Genomic DNA, 17,500 nt, shown 5'->3' with positions numbered 1-17,500 from the left:
TCATTCACACTCTCTCCCTCTCTCCCTCACTCTCGCTTTCTATTCCCTCCTCCCTCTCCTTCCTTCCATTCCCTCTCCATTATTGCCTCCGCCGCCGCCGCCAGCCAAGTTCTTCACTCTGTTGTGGCATCTGAAAACACGATCGTTCTTCAGTCACTTTCTTGTGGGATTCGATTCTGGTTTAGAGACTTTCACTCCTTCCCTTTTGATCCTTTTTACCTTGTTTTTCTTCTTTTGTCCTTGATGTTAACTCTCGCCTCGCTTCATCCTCCTGTTGTTATTTTCACCGTAGTAGATAATGCTTCTCTTTACTCTTTAATATAATGCGTACTTTGTGAGATTTTAATTGCCCTCTTGGCAGGACAACAACGTGGTCAACTCGTGTCTTGCTGTTAGAGGACTGAGTGAGGATGGGAGGAAGGGGGAAGGGGGGAAAGAGGAGGAGGAGGAGGAGGAGGAGGAAACATGTGGTGACAAAGAGAGATAGGTCGTGTTGTTGTGCGTTACGAGAGAGAGAGAGAGAGAGAGAGAGAGAGAGAGAGAGAGAGAGAGAGAGAGAGAAGGGAAATAAAGTAGGTCGTAAAGGAAGATGAGGAGGATTATGTTGATGGAAAAGGAATGATTGGAAGTGACAATGCTATAGAGGAGGAGGAGGAGGAGGAGGAGGAGGAGGAGGAAAGAAAGTGGAAGGGAAGGCGGAGGATCAGGAGGTAGGGAACTATATTCGATACTGTAGAAAGAGTAGGAGGAGAAAGACAATGATGATGAAAAAGAAGAAGAAAAGGAGGAGGAGGAAAAGAAGAGGAAGAAGAAGAAGAAGGAGGAGGAGGAGGAGGAGGAGGAGGAGGAGGAGGAGGAGGAGGAGGAGGAGGAGAGGAAGCACCATAACATCTTCCCTCACACGCCTGTTACCCGTTTCAGAAGTTGGCAAGGTGAAGTGGGCGGAAGGAGGAGAGAGGGAGAGTAAGAGTAACAGGTGGGGCGGGATCATTAGCGCCCCTACCTGGCCAGCTGCTCGCCTGTCGCCCGGAGCAAGGCATCCACTAGGTATGTTGCCCTACTAATTAATTGCTTTGTTGCTGTTCACTCACCTGGACTCACCTGTGCACTTGCGAGTCGCGTTGTTTTGTTTTGTATTTTCTTTGTTAATTAAACTACTACAACATCTCTATTATTGTTGTCAGAACTACTCATTATGTAAGATGAGGTGACTTGCTGTTGTTTTTGTTTGTGTGTGTGTTTTCTTTGTTGTACTATATAACATTTCTCATTAGGGTCATAACAATAGTCTGTCTCTAAGTTTTAATAAGATAATGTTGTTGTTTTCTTTCTTTTGTATGTACTACGTTTTCTTTCTTTGTTCAAGTATATCACATTTCTCTTATCGATATCAGAACGCAATTGATAGGTAAGATAAATTAAGTTAAGGTAAGATATTGTTTTTTTATTTTATTTTGTGGGTATGATTTCTTCGTTATGGTTTCATCGTTATTCGTTTATCACAATTTACAAGTGTCGGAAGTCTACCCATAATGTAAGATAAGGGATGATAGTTTTTTGTGTGTGTGTGTGTTCGTGTGTGTTTACTTCCCCTAATCTGAGGTAGTATGTCACATTTCTCCTGTTAGCGTCAGAACTCTCCTCATCATGTAAGATAAGGTAAGATAAAGCGAGATAATTATGTTGTGGAAGCATCTTTTATTGCGCGTATTGGTAAAACAAAACCTAGAATGATGCTGCACGTTATGTCATTAGGTCCGTTGATAAAAAAAAAAGCAAGACAGATGGATGCTGCAATGTGCGAAATATATATTTTTTGTTTGTTTAATCGACAAGTGTATAAAGAACTGGGTCATGTATTCACTCTCTCTCTCTCTCTCTCTCTCTCTCTCTCTCTCTCTCTCTCTCTCTCTCTCTGGTAAAAATGATCCCCCTTCCGCGCCTGTTGTGTGTCCGGCGTGAGAGTCGAGGCGTGGTGGACAGCGGGACAATTTAACACAGGATTACCATATTATATTCCCTCTGCCTTGGAGGAGGGGTAGAGGGAGGGAAGGAGGGAGAGAGAGAGGGAAGGAGGGAAAGAAAATAAAGAGAAAGAAGGGCGGAAAGCAAGGCAGGGAATGAGAGGACACGGGAGGGAAAGAAAACAGAAGGGAGAGACAGGGGAGAGAGGAGGAACGAACGGGGAGATGGAGAGATTGAGGGATGGAAGGTAAGGAAGGAAGGAAGGGAGAGAAAGAGAATGAGAAGACGTGGAAGAGATAGAGGAAAGAACGTAAAAGGAATGTACAGATGGAGGAAAGAAGGGAGAGAGGGAGGCAGAGAAAGGAGAAAGGAGGGAGAGAGATAGAGGTATTGAGAATGAGACTGAGGAAAGGAGGGAGAATTGGAGAGGGCGAAAAAGGGAGAGACGGACCAAAAGCGACCCTCTCCTTCCTCATCCTCCTCCTCCTCCTCCATCCCTCGGTACAGTGCTGAGGATTACCTTTAAAAACTTTTGTATATTCAGTTGGCAAAGTTATGGTTAAATAAAATTCCCCTCACGGCCTCACGTCACGATCCGGCGGTAACAACAGCGGCGTCCTTTGTGTTCCTGTTAGGGCGTCCGCTGCTGGGTATTCGGTAAGAGGATTAACGTTTTTGCTTCCTATTCAGATGCGTGTAGGAGTGAAGGGGGGAAGGTCCGTTTAAATGTTAGGAGATTCTTTCATATCATCCACAGTTTAACGTAGAAATAAATGAGTGTACGGTAATAAGGAGACGAAGGGGTACGGTAATGCTATCTACAGTTTAGTTAATGTAAAGGAGTGAAGGAAATAGTAAAAGTTAAAAATAATATAAGGAAAACAGTAAAATCGTCCATAATTCTTACACCTCACGTAACCATAGATGTGAAAGGAAGAGTGTTAATAGATGAGGAAATATAGTAATGTCATCCACAGTTTAATTTCTTTTTTTCTTCTTAGTTATATACATACATAAGGGAAAGAAATAATTTAAAAAAAAGGAAGAAAGAAAAAATGCACGTTAAAAGGAAGGATAGGCACAGTTTAATCGTTCTCAGCTTAAGTAGTGTTTTGTTTCCTCTTATAAATTACGTATCTTTAGAAGTGAGGAGAGAGTATCCGATAAGAAGATGAAGAGAAACAGTAATATCGTCCATAGTTTGATGTCTTTTCTACTTCTTCATCTTCGTACAGAGTGAAGGAAAGAGTATACAACAAAAGAAATGATGAAACACAGTAATATCGTCAACAGTTTAATTTTTTTCTTCCTCCTCATCTTTCTATAGAGTGAATGAAAGAGTATAACAAAAAAATGACGAAACAGTAATATCGTCCACAGTTTAATGAATTTTCTTCCTCCACATCTTCTTGCAGGAGTGGAAAAGATGAGGCAATACAGTAATATCGTCCACAGTTTAATGAATTCTCTCCCTCCTCATATTCTTGCAGGAGTGGGAAAGATGAGGAAATACAGTAATATCCAGTTTAAATATCCTCCTAACTCTATCCAAACATACAGAACTAAAAGGAGGAAAAAAAAAATACTCGTGAAAAAAAAGTAAAACCGGAGGAAAAATCTTACTGACTGGTGTCGTTTTTTAAAATACATGAAAAGGAAAAAAAAAAAAGTTTGCATATTTTTTTAAACGTCGCATCGAACAAAGAGAGAAAAAAAAAGCGCCACGTTATTAGTACACGAATTATTTTTTTCGGGACGCTGTGATTCATTTGTGTGTTTCGGGCTGTTGGGCAAACGAGACGGGGGGAGATAGACCGTGGCAGAGCTTGCGAATATTAGTTTTATTGGCGTGATATGACTTTGCCCACGTGTTGCTGAGTCCATCGAGGGAGCGATTCCTCTACCTACCAACTCCAGTAAGGGCGTTTACATGAGGCCCCCCCCTTACCAATAGCTGCTTCCCTGTACTTGTCCCTTCTTCCACATCCATCCCCTTTATTTTACCATTCTTTTCCCTCCCCCATTCTGTCCTCTCCACCCTCTTCTTTTCCCTCCACACCATTATTTCCTTTCCACTCCCTTCAGTTACCTCTCCCATCCACCTCCTTCTTTTCCCTCCCCCATTCTTTCCTCTTCCACCCCTTCCCTAACCTCTCCCATCCACCCTCCTCTTTAATCTCCACCCCCTTCTTTTCCCTTCCCTATTAATTCCTCTTCACCCCTTCCCTTACCTCTCCTTCCCCCCCTTCTTTTCCCTCCCTTATTATTTCCTCTTCACCCTCTTCTTTTCCCTTCCCCATTCATTCTTCTCCATCCCCTTCCCTACCTCTCTCCTTTCCTTTTTTCTCCGTCCCCTTTCTTTTTCTCACCTTGCGCCCCTTTATGTATCATTCCCACAGGTGCTGTCGGCGTCATATGAGTTTGTACGTTCGTTGTGGAGTCCGGCGAACGAGGGAATCGGAAACTCTTTTATCTGTGTGATGCGATTTGCCGCGCCGCGCACCCCGACACTACGCAGCCGGCAAACTACTTTCATTTGATTAGGCGCGACAGTTTTCAAGAGTGGCTTTGTGATTGATATGAAAATGTATTGGGTTCGCATTTGTATATAACGAGATTTATCTGGGGGTTGAATCTCGCACGCACGCACACACAACACACACACATACACTCATACACACACAAAAATAACGAACAACATAAATAACAACAATAACAACAACAGCAACACCATTTTCATTCTCCCCAATAAGACTCCGCCATAATTTTGTTTGGTTTAACGGACTAAAGACGGTGGATACATTCATTACATTCGCCTTTCCTATATATAAAATAAAAAAAACATACAAACACCAATAGACACAACAACAGGACACGAATATGAACTGAAATAGCGAACCAACTCGTTAAACCGCTGTCAAGGAATTAATCTTTCCACACAAAACTCTTGATAAATGGGGCGACCTAAATCCAGAGGTACTTCAAGCGCGGGGCAATCACGAGTTGGGTGATTAACTGTGCCAACGTGGATATGGCGGCGGGGACTTACGGGCATGGCTGATATTGTGTAAACTACGACGAGATGAAAAATATAAGGAATAAAAATACATGTAGGTGGGTGAAAATACAGCCAGGTAAAACGGGCATGGCTGATATTGTGTAAACTACGAGATGAAAAATATAATTAGAAAAAAATATATGTAGGTTAGTGGAAATACAGCCAGGTAAAATACAGGTACACGTAGTTATTTAGATATTTAGTTTATTGACCAAAAGGTGCAAATTTACGGTACAGTGAAAGTTACAAAATTCTCATTGGTCCACATAAAGAAGTATACTTTAACAAGCTTAAATCAACATACTGTCATTTAAATGCTCTTTTAAGACTAGGCGATGCACACACATAAACAAATACAATGACTAGGTACAAAAATAGTTAGGTAAAAATTCATGTAGGTGGAAATATGACCAGGTGACATACAGGTACACAGACACACATACACACATACACAAACAAACACATACACATACAGTACAAAGAAAAAAAAAACATGGTCAGACTAGTGTTGCGTATTGGATAAATCTTAACTATAATTCCTCCTTTCCCTTCCTCTCCCTTCCCTCCCTCTATCTTCCTTCCGTCTCCCTTCCCTCCCTCTCCCTTCCCTCTCCCTTCCCTTCCTCTCCCTTCCCGCCCTCTCCCTACCCTCTCCCTTCCCTCCCTCTCCCTTCCTTCCGTCTCCCTTCCCTCCCTTCCCTTCCTCTCCCTTACTTCTCTTTCCTTTCCCTCCATCTCCCTTCCCTCCCTCCCTTCATTCCGTCTCCCTTCCTTCACTCTCCCTTACTTCTCTCTCCCTCCCCTCCATCTCCCTTCCCTCTTTCCTACCTTCACTACATCTTTCTCCTCCATGACCTCCCTCTCTTCATCCTCTCATCATCCCCTCTCCATCATTCCTTCCTCAGGCTCTCGCTAGGTGGCTCTGATCCCCCCCCCCCACCGGCCCCCTCCTCCCCCACCACCCTCCCAAACAAAACACGTGCACACTTACTCGCGTCAAAGGCAGGCGAGTATATTTTCCAGTTGGCATAATATTTCGGTGTTTAAGGATAGCGGCGAGGGATTTATGGGCAATTACTGCGGGCGGCTTGCTGGCTTAGTCGGCTGGGAGGCGCGCGTGAGGGAGAAACTGTACTGGGGAAATGTGTGTGTATGTGTGTATGTGATGAGAGAGTGTGTGGGAGGGAGGGGGATGAGAGGGAGAGAGAGGGAGAAGAGAAAGAAAAAGAACGGGGAGAGATATGAGGAAAGGATAGGGGAGGAGGGATAAGGGGGAAGGAAGGCAGATAAGATAGAGAGAGGGATAGAGAGAGACTGTACTAGTTATGATCATGTACTTTGGAGATGTATGTGTGTTTGTATATGTGTTCGTGTGTCCTGAGAGAGAAAGAGTATATATGTGTGTTTGAGAGAGACTATACTTGTTAAGGTCATGTATATCGCTGGTGGTGGCCTTATTTTGTTAGCATTCCTGGTAATATGATTTTAATTAGGTGTTTTGTTTGTGTGTGTGTGTGTGTATGTATGTGTCCTGGGTGAGAGAGAGAGAGAGAGAGAGAGAGAGAGAGAGAGAGAGAGAGAGAGAGACTGTACTGGTTGAGGTGATGGATGTCCTGTTGTTGTTGTTGTGGTGGTGGTGGTGGTGGTGGTGGTGTTGTGGGTATTCCTAGTAATAAGGTTCAAATTAGATTCTTCACCACAATGATAGAATGTTAATAATAAGAAGTTGTCAGCAATATTCATACTGCGTCTCATAAACCTCACCTTACATTAATATCATCTTCCCATCCTCCTCCTCCTCCTCCTCTTCCTCCTCCTCCTCCTCACCAGTCCTCTCATCTTCTTTGCCAGACTCCTCCTCCTTCTCTTTTTCCTTCTCCTTTTCCTTGATTTTCGTCCTCGGCATTGTCCTCCTTTTCCACCTCCTCCTCCTCCACCTCTTGCTCCTTCTCGTCCTCCTTTTTCCATTATCTTTCTCATCTCCACTCCTGTACTCATCTCACACTCTACATCCTTCAAACAGTCCTCCTCCTTCTCCTCCTCATTCCCCTCCTCCTCCTCCTCCTCCTCCTATGTATTCCTATGTATTCCTCCTCCTTCTCCTCCTCCTTCCCCTTCTCCAAACCTCCAGGAAATAAGCTTTCTCATAAGGTAAATGGGAAGGCTTATTCACGTCCTCAGCGGAGCCTCTCGGGGCGGGGACTCTGCTGGGCGCATTAAAATATTACTTTCGCCGCGAGCACCTTTATTAAGTCTCCGGGACCGACTCAAGGGCGACGCCGCGGAATGGCTCTGATATTAAATTGTGCGTGTGACTCTGTGGGAAGGGGAGTGAGAGGGAAAAAGGGGAAAGAATAGGAGACATAAGGAGGAAAGATAGGAAGAAAGGGTGGATAGAGGAGAGAAAGATAGGGGATAGAGGTAGGGGATTGAGATAGGGAAGAGATATGGAGAAGAGAAAGGGAGGGAGAAGGGAGAAAGAAAAGAAGAAAGAGAGATAGGTGAGAGATAGAAGGAAGATATGATGAAGAGAAAGGAAGAGAGACTGTAAACTTGATGAAAGGGTAGAAGCAAAATGATACGAAGAATAATAAAAAGAAGAAAAAGAAAATAATAAGAGAAAAAAGTGTAATGAGAAAGGAAAGGAAAGAAAAATTAGAGATTGAGATAAAGGGAGAAATAGAGATAAATAGATGGATAGATAGATAGATAGATAGATAGATAAAGAGAGAGAGAAAAAGTGCGTTCGAGGTCATTGTTCCTCTTCTTCGTACTATGACCTTTTCCTTCCCCCCCTTCCCCCCCGCCACCTCCAAGCCCCCCTCCCCCCCACCCCCCATTCTTGTCCCTCCTGAGAGTAAAAAGTCCAATATTTGCTCTGCACTTGTGGCGGTGGAGGAAAAGGAGGAGGAGGAGGAGGAGGAGGAGGAGGAGGGGGGGACCAAGTTATGACTTCCTAACCTTCATAAGAAAGTGGTTGACCTCTTTGACTGCTTTCTCGCGTGTGTGTGTGTGTGTGTGTGTGTGTGTGTGTGTGTGTGTGTGTGTGTGTGTGTGTGTGTTTCCTCTTTCTCATTTTTTCCTCCCACTTCTTTATCTTATTTTCCTCTCTTTTTTTTCTTTCTCTTCATTCTTTTTCTTCTTTCTTTTTCTTTTTCTCGTTTATTCTCTGTTTCTTTTCCTTCTCTTTCGTTAATTTGCTTCCCTTCCTTTTACTGACCTTTCCCTATTTCGTTGAGTTTCCTTTATCTTTTATTCTCTCTCTCTCTCTCTCTCTCTCTCTCTCTCTCTCTCTCTCTCTCTCTCTCTCTCTCTCTCTCTCTCTCTCTCTCTCTCTCTCTCTCTCTCTCTCTCTCTCTCTCTCTCTCTCTGAAGAGAGAGAGAGAGAGAGAGAGAAAAAGGAAAAGCAAAAAACGAGATAGTTTTATTGAATAACTGTTACCACGTTCCTCCTCCTCCTCCTCCTCCTCCTCCTCCTCCTCCTCCTATTCGTCCTCCTCCTCCTCCTCCTCCTCCTCCTCCTATTCGTCCTCCTCCTCCTCCTCCTCTTCCTCAAAGCTGGCGTGACTTACGACTCTCCATTTGCATACATAGAGGAAGAAGAGCTTAGGGAGGAAGAGGAGGAGGAGGAGGAGGAGGAGGAGGAGGAAGAGGAAATCTGGTCATCTCCCTCCACCCATGCCCCAAAGAGCAGGGAGCATCTCTTATCGTTTCCTTTATATATTTTTTTATGTGTAGCATCTGTGATAGAAGGCGATGCTTGTGATTTTATCCCTATTGTTTTCTCTTTCTTCTTTTCGCCTCTCTCCAGTCTTCAATACGTCCAGCTTTTTCTCCTGTTGCTTATCTTGCTTCTCTTCTTTTTCCGCTTTCCTGTTGTCTTTTGTGTGATCTTCGTTTTCTGTTTATTTTTCTTTCTATCATTGTTCCTTTTCATATTCTTTCCTCTCGTTGTTATCTTTGTTTTTCTCCTCCTCCTCCTCCTCCTACTCCTCGTCTTTCTTCTTCTCTTCAGTCCAGTCCTCATCGCTTATCTTGCTGTTCTCTCTCTCTCTCTCTCTCTCTCTCTCTCTCTCTCTCTCTCTCTCTCTCTCTCTCTCTCTCTCTCTCTCTCTCTCTCTCTCTCTCTCTCTCTCTCTCTCTCTCTCTCCTCTTTCTTCTTTATATATATTTTCCTTTCCTTTCTTTTATAGACCTTTACCTTTCTCCTTCCTTTTCCCCTCCTCTTACTACTCTTTCTCCTCCTCCTTCTCCTTCTACTCCTACTCTTCCTCCTTCTCTTGTTCTATCCCCATCACTGCTTCCTCCTAATCCCCCAACCACTCCATCGTTTTCTAGTACTCCCGTAAGCACCTCGAGTTCCAACAGTGAATGAGTGAAAAACCTTCGTGTTCACTGCCGACAGAGGATTATAAAAAAAAGGAGATGTAAATAAGGAGCCTAAATTATACATGTGCTGTGTCGTTGTTGTTGTTTTTTTCCTTTTATTTTAGTTATTTTTTTATATTTCACCTCATTTTATTTTAGCTTTATTTTTTTATCTTGTTTTATTTTTGTTTTATCGTTTTTGTCTGTTTGTTTTTAATTTCGTCTATTGTTTAAACGGCTTTTGGCACTCCTTAGTTTAAAGCTGGTTAAATTATTAAAGCTATTTACATTTTTTCTGCTTTTCTCTTCCTCCGTGTGTGTGTGTGTGTGTGTGTGTGTGTGTGTGTGTGTGTGTGTGTGTGTGTGTGTGTACAAGAGCGCTTTTAAAACTTTCAGTAACTCCGTGTTGGCTCTCACTTTAATTCCTGTGTACTCTCTCTCTCTCTCTCTCTCTCTCTCTCTCTCTCTCTCTCTCTCTCTCTCTCTCTCTCTCTCTCTCTCTCTCTCTCTCTGTCCCACGTTCGTACCCAGTTACTGCATCCTCGGGTTCTTCCGCCATAGTTTTTGTTTCCATTTATCTAACCAGCCCACTTTAGCCGGATTCCCCTGACACCCCTCCTCCTCCTCCTCCTCCTCCTCCTCCTCCTCTTCTCCTTCTCCTCTTCTTGCTTCTCGCTTTTCACTTTCTCGCTCCTCATAAATCTCTTTCTCTTTGCTCTTTCTCTTGTCTCCTCCAGTTAGCAAAGAGACCATTGTGTGATTCCTTGCAGGTCTTTAAGTACTTATCAATAACAGTCCCCCAATGCAAGTGAGGCGATGCAGTAGAGGATTAAGCAGGAGTTTTCCATCTCTTTCTCTTTGCTCTTCCTCTTGTCTCCTCCAGTTAGCAAAGAGACCATTGAGTGATTCCTTGCAGGTCTTGAAGTACTTATCAATAACAGTCCCCCAATGCACGTGAGGCGATGCAGTAGAGACTTAGGCAGGAGTTTTCCATCTTCTTAAATTGAGTTATCCGCTACTGCAACAACCTTCCTGCAGAATTCGTTAGTGAGAAAAGTATCAAAACCTCTACAAATCGCGTTGATCGTTACTGTGTTGCGTCAAGAATAAGCTGAACGGTCTCGCACGAACGTATACAAAGGGATTTAATATTTTTCATAGGTTACAAGTTTGATAGGAATTGATGGTCGCTAAAGTAAGCTGAATTTGTATAGGCTAACCGGTTTTATGCTGCCTGCTCTTCCATTTTTCCGTGCTGCCATGTTTCTCCCCAGTGTCACCCCGCGGAGACAAATGAGGTGGTGAGAGCGCAATAAACGGTCACCTCCCCTCCTCCTCCTCCTCCTCCTCCTCCTCCTCCTTCTCCTCCTCCTCCTCCATTGCAGCATGTCGAGTAAGAGTTGTGCTGATGGAGCCTTCCCTTTCCTCCACCTCTCCTACATTTCCTCCTCCTCCTCCTCCTCCTCGGCCTCTTCCTCTTCCTCCTCCTCCTCCTCCTCCTCCTCCTCCTCGTTGTTGTTTGTATTACTGTTATTGTTGTAAGTGGCTGTCTCTTTTTGGGGGTATGCGGTACAGCGTGGGATATTGCTTTCTCTCTCTCTCTCTCTCTCTCTCTCTCTCTCTCTCTCTCTCTCTCTCTCTCTCTCTCTCTCTCTCTCTCTCTCTCTCTCTCTCTCTCTCTCTCTCTCTGTACTTTAATTTTTCACTGCCATCTTTTTTTTTTTTATTTACAGCCTCAATATCCTTGCCGAGAAACCGTGAGGAAGAAACTGAGAGGCATCCATCCATAACTTACTTAACTGAATGATTGACTGACTGACTAATTGACTGACGGACGGACAAAACCATCAAACCAAGGCCGTTTCTCACTACTGGGGCGGAGGAGGAGGAGGAGGGAAAGGAGGAAGGGGAGGGGGGGGGGCTACCTATCTTGACCTCGACCCATCTTACCCAAGACAAGAAAAAAAAACCGTGGATCTATTTTGCTCGTTAGTTCCTTCTTATTTTCTTTTTCCTTGTTGTTATCTCCATTTTTCTCCTCCTCCTCCTTCTCCTCCTCAATCTCCTATGGGTCCTGCCCTCGACCCGTGTGACCCAAGGAAGCAAGAGTGACGAAGGGAGAGACGTGAGAGAGAAACAGATGGAAGGAGGGAGGAAAGTGGAGGGAAATGAAGGTAGGTCAGAGGTCAGGTGACGTAAGGAAGGCGTAAGGAGAATAGGAGGTGGAAAGTTAGCGAGAGGGAAAGTGGAGAAAGTCAGGTACGAGGAGATGGGAAGGGGAAGGAAGAGAAAGGAGGGAGAGAAGTCATGGGGGTGTGATTTTTACTAATTTTAAGGGACAGTGGAAGAAAGTTAAGGCAACCCTGACCACATTTTCCCTTAATTTTAGAGTAGCCCCCCTTAAACCTCCCCCCCGGCAACCCTAACCCCATTTTCTTTCAGTACTTCTTTCATTAAACAATTGTTCGTCTCTCCATTAACATCCCCTGACTTAAAACAAAATCCTAACCCTTATTTACTTATCTCAAGAATATGGAAATGTATATGTTTTAATTTTAAGGCAACCCCCCCTTAAATATGGTTTGAAGAGAAAGGAAGCAAGAAAGAAAATGGTAAAAGTACAGAAGAATGCTTGAAAAAAAAAGCGTTAGAGAGGAAGAGAAAGATAGAAAAGAAAGGGGAAAAGGAAGAAAGAGAAAGGAAGGAGGAAATCATGGAGGTGTCATTTTTACGAATTTTAAGGAACAGTGGAAGAAAGTTAAGCATGATTTGAAGAAAAAAATAATGTCCATGTATATAATTGAAAGAGAAGAGTAAGAATTAAGCAAAAAAAGGCAAGGAAAGTGAGTTCAATATCTTTTTTTCGCATTCCATTCATTATCTTTAAAAACCCATCACGTCAGTCACTCATTCACTCCCATTCTACACCTCCCTACCCCCCATTCTCTCTCTCTCTCTCTCTCTCTCTCTCTCTCTCTCTCTCTCTCTCTCTCTCTCTCTCTCTCTCTCTCTCTCTCTCTCTCTCTCTCTCTCTCTCTCTCTCTCTCTCTCTCTCTCTCTCTCTCTCTCTCTCGCACGCAATCTGATACGGTACCGGAGTCATATCTCACGCTGGATTGTTGCGAGAGGGAGAGAGAGAAGAGAAGAAGAAGAGAGAGAGAGGTAAAAATATGGTTGAGTGGTTGAAGAGTTGGTTGATATTTTCACTTCATATTTTCTCTCCATTTTCTCTTCTCTCCATTCGTGTATCACCTCTCCTCCTATCCTCCTCCTCCTCCTCCTCCTCCTCACAAATCTTCTACTCTTTCATCCCTCTTCCACCTCCCACTCCTCTTCCACCTCGTTTAACCGATTCTATCAATTTATCTTCCTTCATTCTTTATTCCTCTCCATCCACATCCTTTTCCCTCAATGCCTCTCTTCCTCCTCCTCCTCCTCCTCTTCCTATCCTCCTCCTCCTCCTCCTCCTCCTCTTAGTCGCTGATATATAGATACTTATTTATTACATTCAGTCGCCCGAGAGTAATGACCTTGTTAATAATTTGCAGTTTTTAATGTTGAGTTATGCGAGACCTCTGCAGGCGCTCTAGGTAGGGAAGGAGGGGAAAGGAGAGGGTGGGATGGGAAGGGTAGGAATGGGATTGGACGGGATGGGTAGGGATGGGAGGGGAAGGGAAAGGAAAGGAAAGGAAAGCGAAGGGGAAGGAGGGGAAAGGAGAGGGTGGGATTGGAAGGGTAGGAATGGGATGGGACGGGATGGGAGGGGAAGGGAAAGGAAAGGAAAGGAAAGGGATGGGATGGGAAGGGAAAGAAGGGAAAAGGAAACGGTAGGATGGGACGGGTAGGAATGGGATGGGACTGAATGGGTAGGGATGGGAGGGGAAGGGAAAGGAAAAGGAAAGAAAAGCGAAAGGAAAGGAGGGGAAATTAAAGATAAAAGAAGGGAAAGACAGGCTAGGGAAGCTGAAAAAAGGAAGGGAAAGAAAGATAAGATAACGTAATGTAAGGAGGGACAGGAAAGGAAAGATAAGGGAGTGGAAAATAGAAGTAGATGGTAGATGAGGAAGATAAGAATATTGAGGGAAAGACGTGAAGGGAAAGGAAAAATTGTGGAACCGAGACGAGCCGAAAGAAAAGGGAAGGAAAAGGTAGATAGGCGGTAGATAGTGGAAAAGGAAAAGAGGAAAGCAAAGAGAAGAGGATGAACGGAAATTAAAAAAAAAGATAGTTAGAAAGAGAGAAATTATAAATGGAAAAAAAGCAAACATTAACGAAAAGAACACAAGGAAAATCGACGGAATGCGAAGTAAATAAAGAACAGGGGATAACGTGAAGATAGAAAGATAGTTAGAGAGAGAAACGAGAAAGGGAAAAAAGAAAAAAAAAACAGTAACAAAAAGAACACAAGGAAATCGACGGAATGCGAGGGAAAGAAAGTACAAAGAAGGGAAGAAGATGATAACGTGAAGATAACTGATAAATGATGTAGACTCGTAGAGGAGGAACAGGAGATGGAAGAGAATAAAAGAATACCAAATAAAGATGACTAAATGATAACCAAGAAAATCGAATCGACTACAAGAGAGGGGAAGAAGGGAAGAGAATGGGAAGAGGACGGAAATGAGAAAGAAAGGAAGGAAGGAGGAAGGGAAGGAAGGAAGGAAGGAAAGGTGGAAGTCTGTCTAGTAGGGAAAAAAGGTTGTTGGCTATTTTTTCTGTATTTTTCGGACGATCAAATTGAAATGTAGTTGAAGTTTTGATGAAGTTGTGAAAATCGTTACAAAAGGGAGACAGAAGGTTTTGTTGGCTCTTTTTCTTTTTCTTTTTTAGGACGATCAAATTGAAATGTCGTTGAAGTTTTGATGAAGTTGGGAAAATCGATTCAAAAGGGAGATCTTGTTTTTTTCCTCTTTCCTCCTCCTCCTCCTCCTCCTCCTCCTCCTCCTCCTCAACCACCACTGTTTCTTCCTTTCTTTCACTCTTACGTAGAAGTAGAGAGATTTCTTTTTTTTCTGCGGTAACTTCTCCTCCTCCTCTTCCTCCTTCTTTTCTTCTTCCTCCTCCTCCTCCTCCTACTCCTACTCCTCCTCCTACTCCCCCTCCTCGTCCTCCTCCTCCTCCTCCTCCTCCTCCTCCTCCTCCTCTTGCAGCCGAAATCTCTCAGGATCAAAATCTTTGCTAGCATATTTTTCCGCATGACTGATCCTCCTCCTCCTCCTCCTCCTCTTCCTCCTCTTCCTCTTCTGTGTTTTTCCTCTCGTACTCTCTTTCTTCATATCTCTCTCTCTCTCTCTCTCTCTCTCTCTCTCTCTCTCTCTCTCTCTCTCTCTCTCTCTCTCTCTCTCTCTCTCTCTCTCTCTCTCTCTCTCTCTCTCTCTCTCTCTCTCTCTCTCTCTCTCTCTCTCTCTCTCTCTATCTGTGTTATTATTATTTTGGTTGTTGTTGTTGATATTCTTGTTTTAGGTTTTGTAATTTGCTTGTTTCATTTTGCTTCTTTTGTTTCAACTTTTCTATAATATTTCTTTTTTTACCTACAATCATATTTTTATCATTCTTTTGTGTATGTGTGGTTATGTGTGTGTGTGTGTGTGTGTGAAAGACATACATACAGACAGGCAAATACACATACATACATAAATACGGGAACAGACAGACAAAGACAGACAGACAAACAAACATAGAGAGAAACAGACAGACCGTGACAGAGAGAGAGAGAGAGAGAGAGAGAGAGAGAGAGAGAGAGCGCTGCATCTAATTCTTCTTGCCAAACAAAATCCGGAAGTTTATCCTTAAAAGTTAGGTGTTTTGAAGCTACAGAGTCGAGTTTGTTTTGTTGAGCTGTGTAGCGTGTGTGTGTGTGTGTGTGTGTGTGTATTGTAATAAGTCGAGTGCGTTTTCTTGCCTCTCACTCTTTTCTTGTGTTTTTTCTTTTTTTCCTCTTTTTTTCCTCCTTCCTCGACACCACCAGCGGAGGAACCCTAATGAAACAACCGGCCTCGTTAACTATTCACAGACGGACTTCGTTACCCTTAATTATGCCGTCCCCGCAGGCGCCCGCATACACACACACACACACACACACACACACACACACACACACACACACATACACACACACGCACACGCACACGTACACGTTTTCCCTCCTCGTCCTACACACACACACACACACACACACACACACACACACACACATTTTCTCTTCCTCTTCCTACCCTCTCCTGTTTCTCCTCACACACAAAAAAAAATACACACACACAAAAAAGCATTGCTGTATACATATAAAGAAGGAAATGTCCACAGGAAATAAATGTTCATAAAGGAATTTTGTACATGGGGGAAATTAGTCAGGGGATAAATGTCAGGGAGGGGGGGGGGTTAAATCCAGGGGGGAATATTATATCATACCCTCACACCACCACCACCACCACCACCAACAACAACAACAACAACAACAACAACACTACCACACTACATCCTCTCGACCACATCCCCACACAAGTCACATTCCGTCCTCTCCCCTCTCCCTCCTCCTCTTCCCCCCTGTCACGTCACATCCCCCTGGAGAGAGCCACATCTCAAAGTCACATTCCATTCCTCTTCGTGTCACGCTAGAATCCATCCTTTTGTCTGTCCGTCTGTCTGTCACTCTGTCTTTCTCTCTGTCTTTTTCTGTCTTTCCAATACGTTGAGTTTCACGTTGTCGCCTCTCCTTTTGCTCTTTTGTTGCGCTTTTCTCTACTCTTTTTTTATTCTTTTTCTTTACCTTTTGTTTCTCTCTCTCTCTCTCTCTCTCTCTCTCTCTCTCTCTCTCTCTCTCTCTCTCTCTCTCTCTCTCTCTCTCTCTCTCTCTCTCTCTCTCTCTCTCTCTCTCTCTCTCTCTCTCTCTCTCTCTCTCTCTCTCTCTCTCTAATCTCTCTCTCTCTCTCTCTCTCTCTCTCTCTCTTCTCTTTCCTTCCCTATCCCCCCTTTTTCCTATTTTTTTCCTCTTCACCCCAGCGTTGCAGATTGTTCTTTCATTTATTTCTTCGCCTCCACACATTTGGCCATTCACCTCGCAACACTCAATCTTCCTCTCTCTCCCTCTTGTTTTTCGCCTCCTTCTTCACTTTTTCTGTGCTCCTTCGTCTTCAAACCGTCATCGTTACTTCATTCTTTCGTTCTGTGTCGGTAATATCATCATGTACTATTACTCATGTATCATGATAAAACATTGCAAAGTTTATATATGTGTTTGAGAAACTTGCCATACCTCATAATAGTTAAACTTGCATTCTCTAGTATGCATCGTGCGTGGAGACATGATCTTTATAAAGACTGGTATAATTGCGTTCTAGATATTACATGTTCTTAGATGCACGTACACGATTTTGGCAGTTTGTGTTCAAGTATCCAAGTATTTATTTAGGGTAACAGAAATTCACCAGTCACGAGTTTCAATTTCTTATTCAATTTGCCTAAAAAGAGTCAAAATATATACTTCGAGTGGCAATATTAATGAGGTGCCTTTAAGAGAGTCTCAGCCAATCATTTCACGTGTGTAATACTTGTACTATTGACTCATGAATGGCTTGATAAAATATTGCAATTCATTTCAATTCAGTCTCTGGGTCGCTTTCCACTTATGTCTCAATATTTACTCTCCCGCTTTTCCCTCCTTCCCTCTCCCCTGTCTTTCCCTCTCTCCCTCTTTTTACTTAGTTTCCTTCATCGTAAACCATCTTCAAACTCATTCTTTCATCCTGTCCTGCCCTCGTCTATCTCCCTTTCCAGGACTTTTTTCTTTATTCATTCTCCTTTCCCTCGTTTCCCTCTCCCCTGTCTTTCCCTCTCTCCCTCCTCTTACTTAGTTTCCTTCATCGTAAACCATCTTCAAACTCATTCTTTCATCCTGTCATCTCCCTCTCCAGGACTCTTTTCTATACTCATTCTCCTTTCCCTCGCTTCCCTCTCCACAGTCTTTCCCTCTCTCCCTCTTTTTACTTAGTTTCCTTCATCGTAAACCATCTTCAAACTCATTCTTTCATCCTGTCATCTCCCTCTCCAGGACTCTTTTCTATACTCATTCTCCTTTCCCTCGCTTCCCTCTCCACAGTCTTTCCCTCTCTC

At 43.5% G+C, this 17,500-nt stretch overlaps 1 protein-coding gene across 2 annotated transcripts in view; it reads left to right on the top strand.

Annotated features, from left to right (window-relative positions):
• The window catches only part of LOC127002445 (UDP-glucuronosyltransferase 2A3-like), a 271,862-nt gene that overhangs the window by 42,758 nt on the left and 211,604 nt on the right, over window positions 1–17,500 (top strand). For both annotated transcript variants that reach the window (XM_050868421.1, XM_050868433.1), the window contains exon 2: window positions 922–1,047. The gene's annotated coding sequence lies outside the window, so the exon portion shown is untranslated. The remainder of the gene's footprint in view (window positions 1–921; window positions 1,048–17,500) is intronic.

Source organism: Eriocheir sinensis, chromosome 2, assembly GCF_024679095.1.
Source record: "Eriocheir sinensis breed Jianghai 21 chromosome 2, ASM2467909v1, whole genome shotgun sequence".
Classification (NCBI taxonomy): domain Eukaryota; kingdom Metazoa; phylum Arthropoda; class Malacostraca; order Decapoda; family Varunidae; genus Eriocheir; species Eriocheir sinensis.
This window is presented reverse-complemented; position numbering and strand designations above follow the sequence as displayed.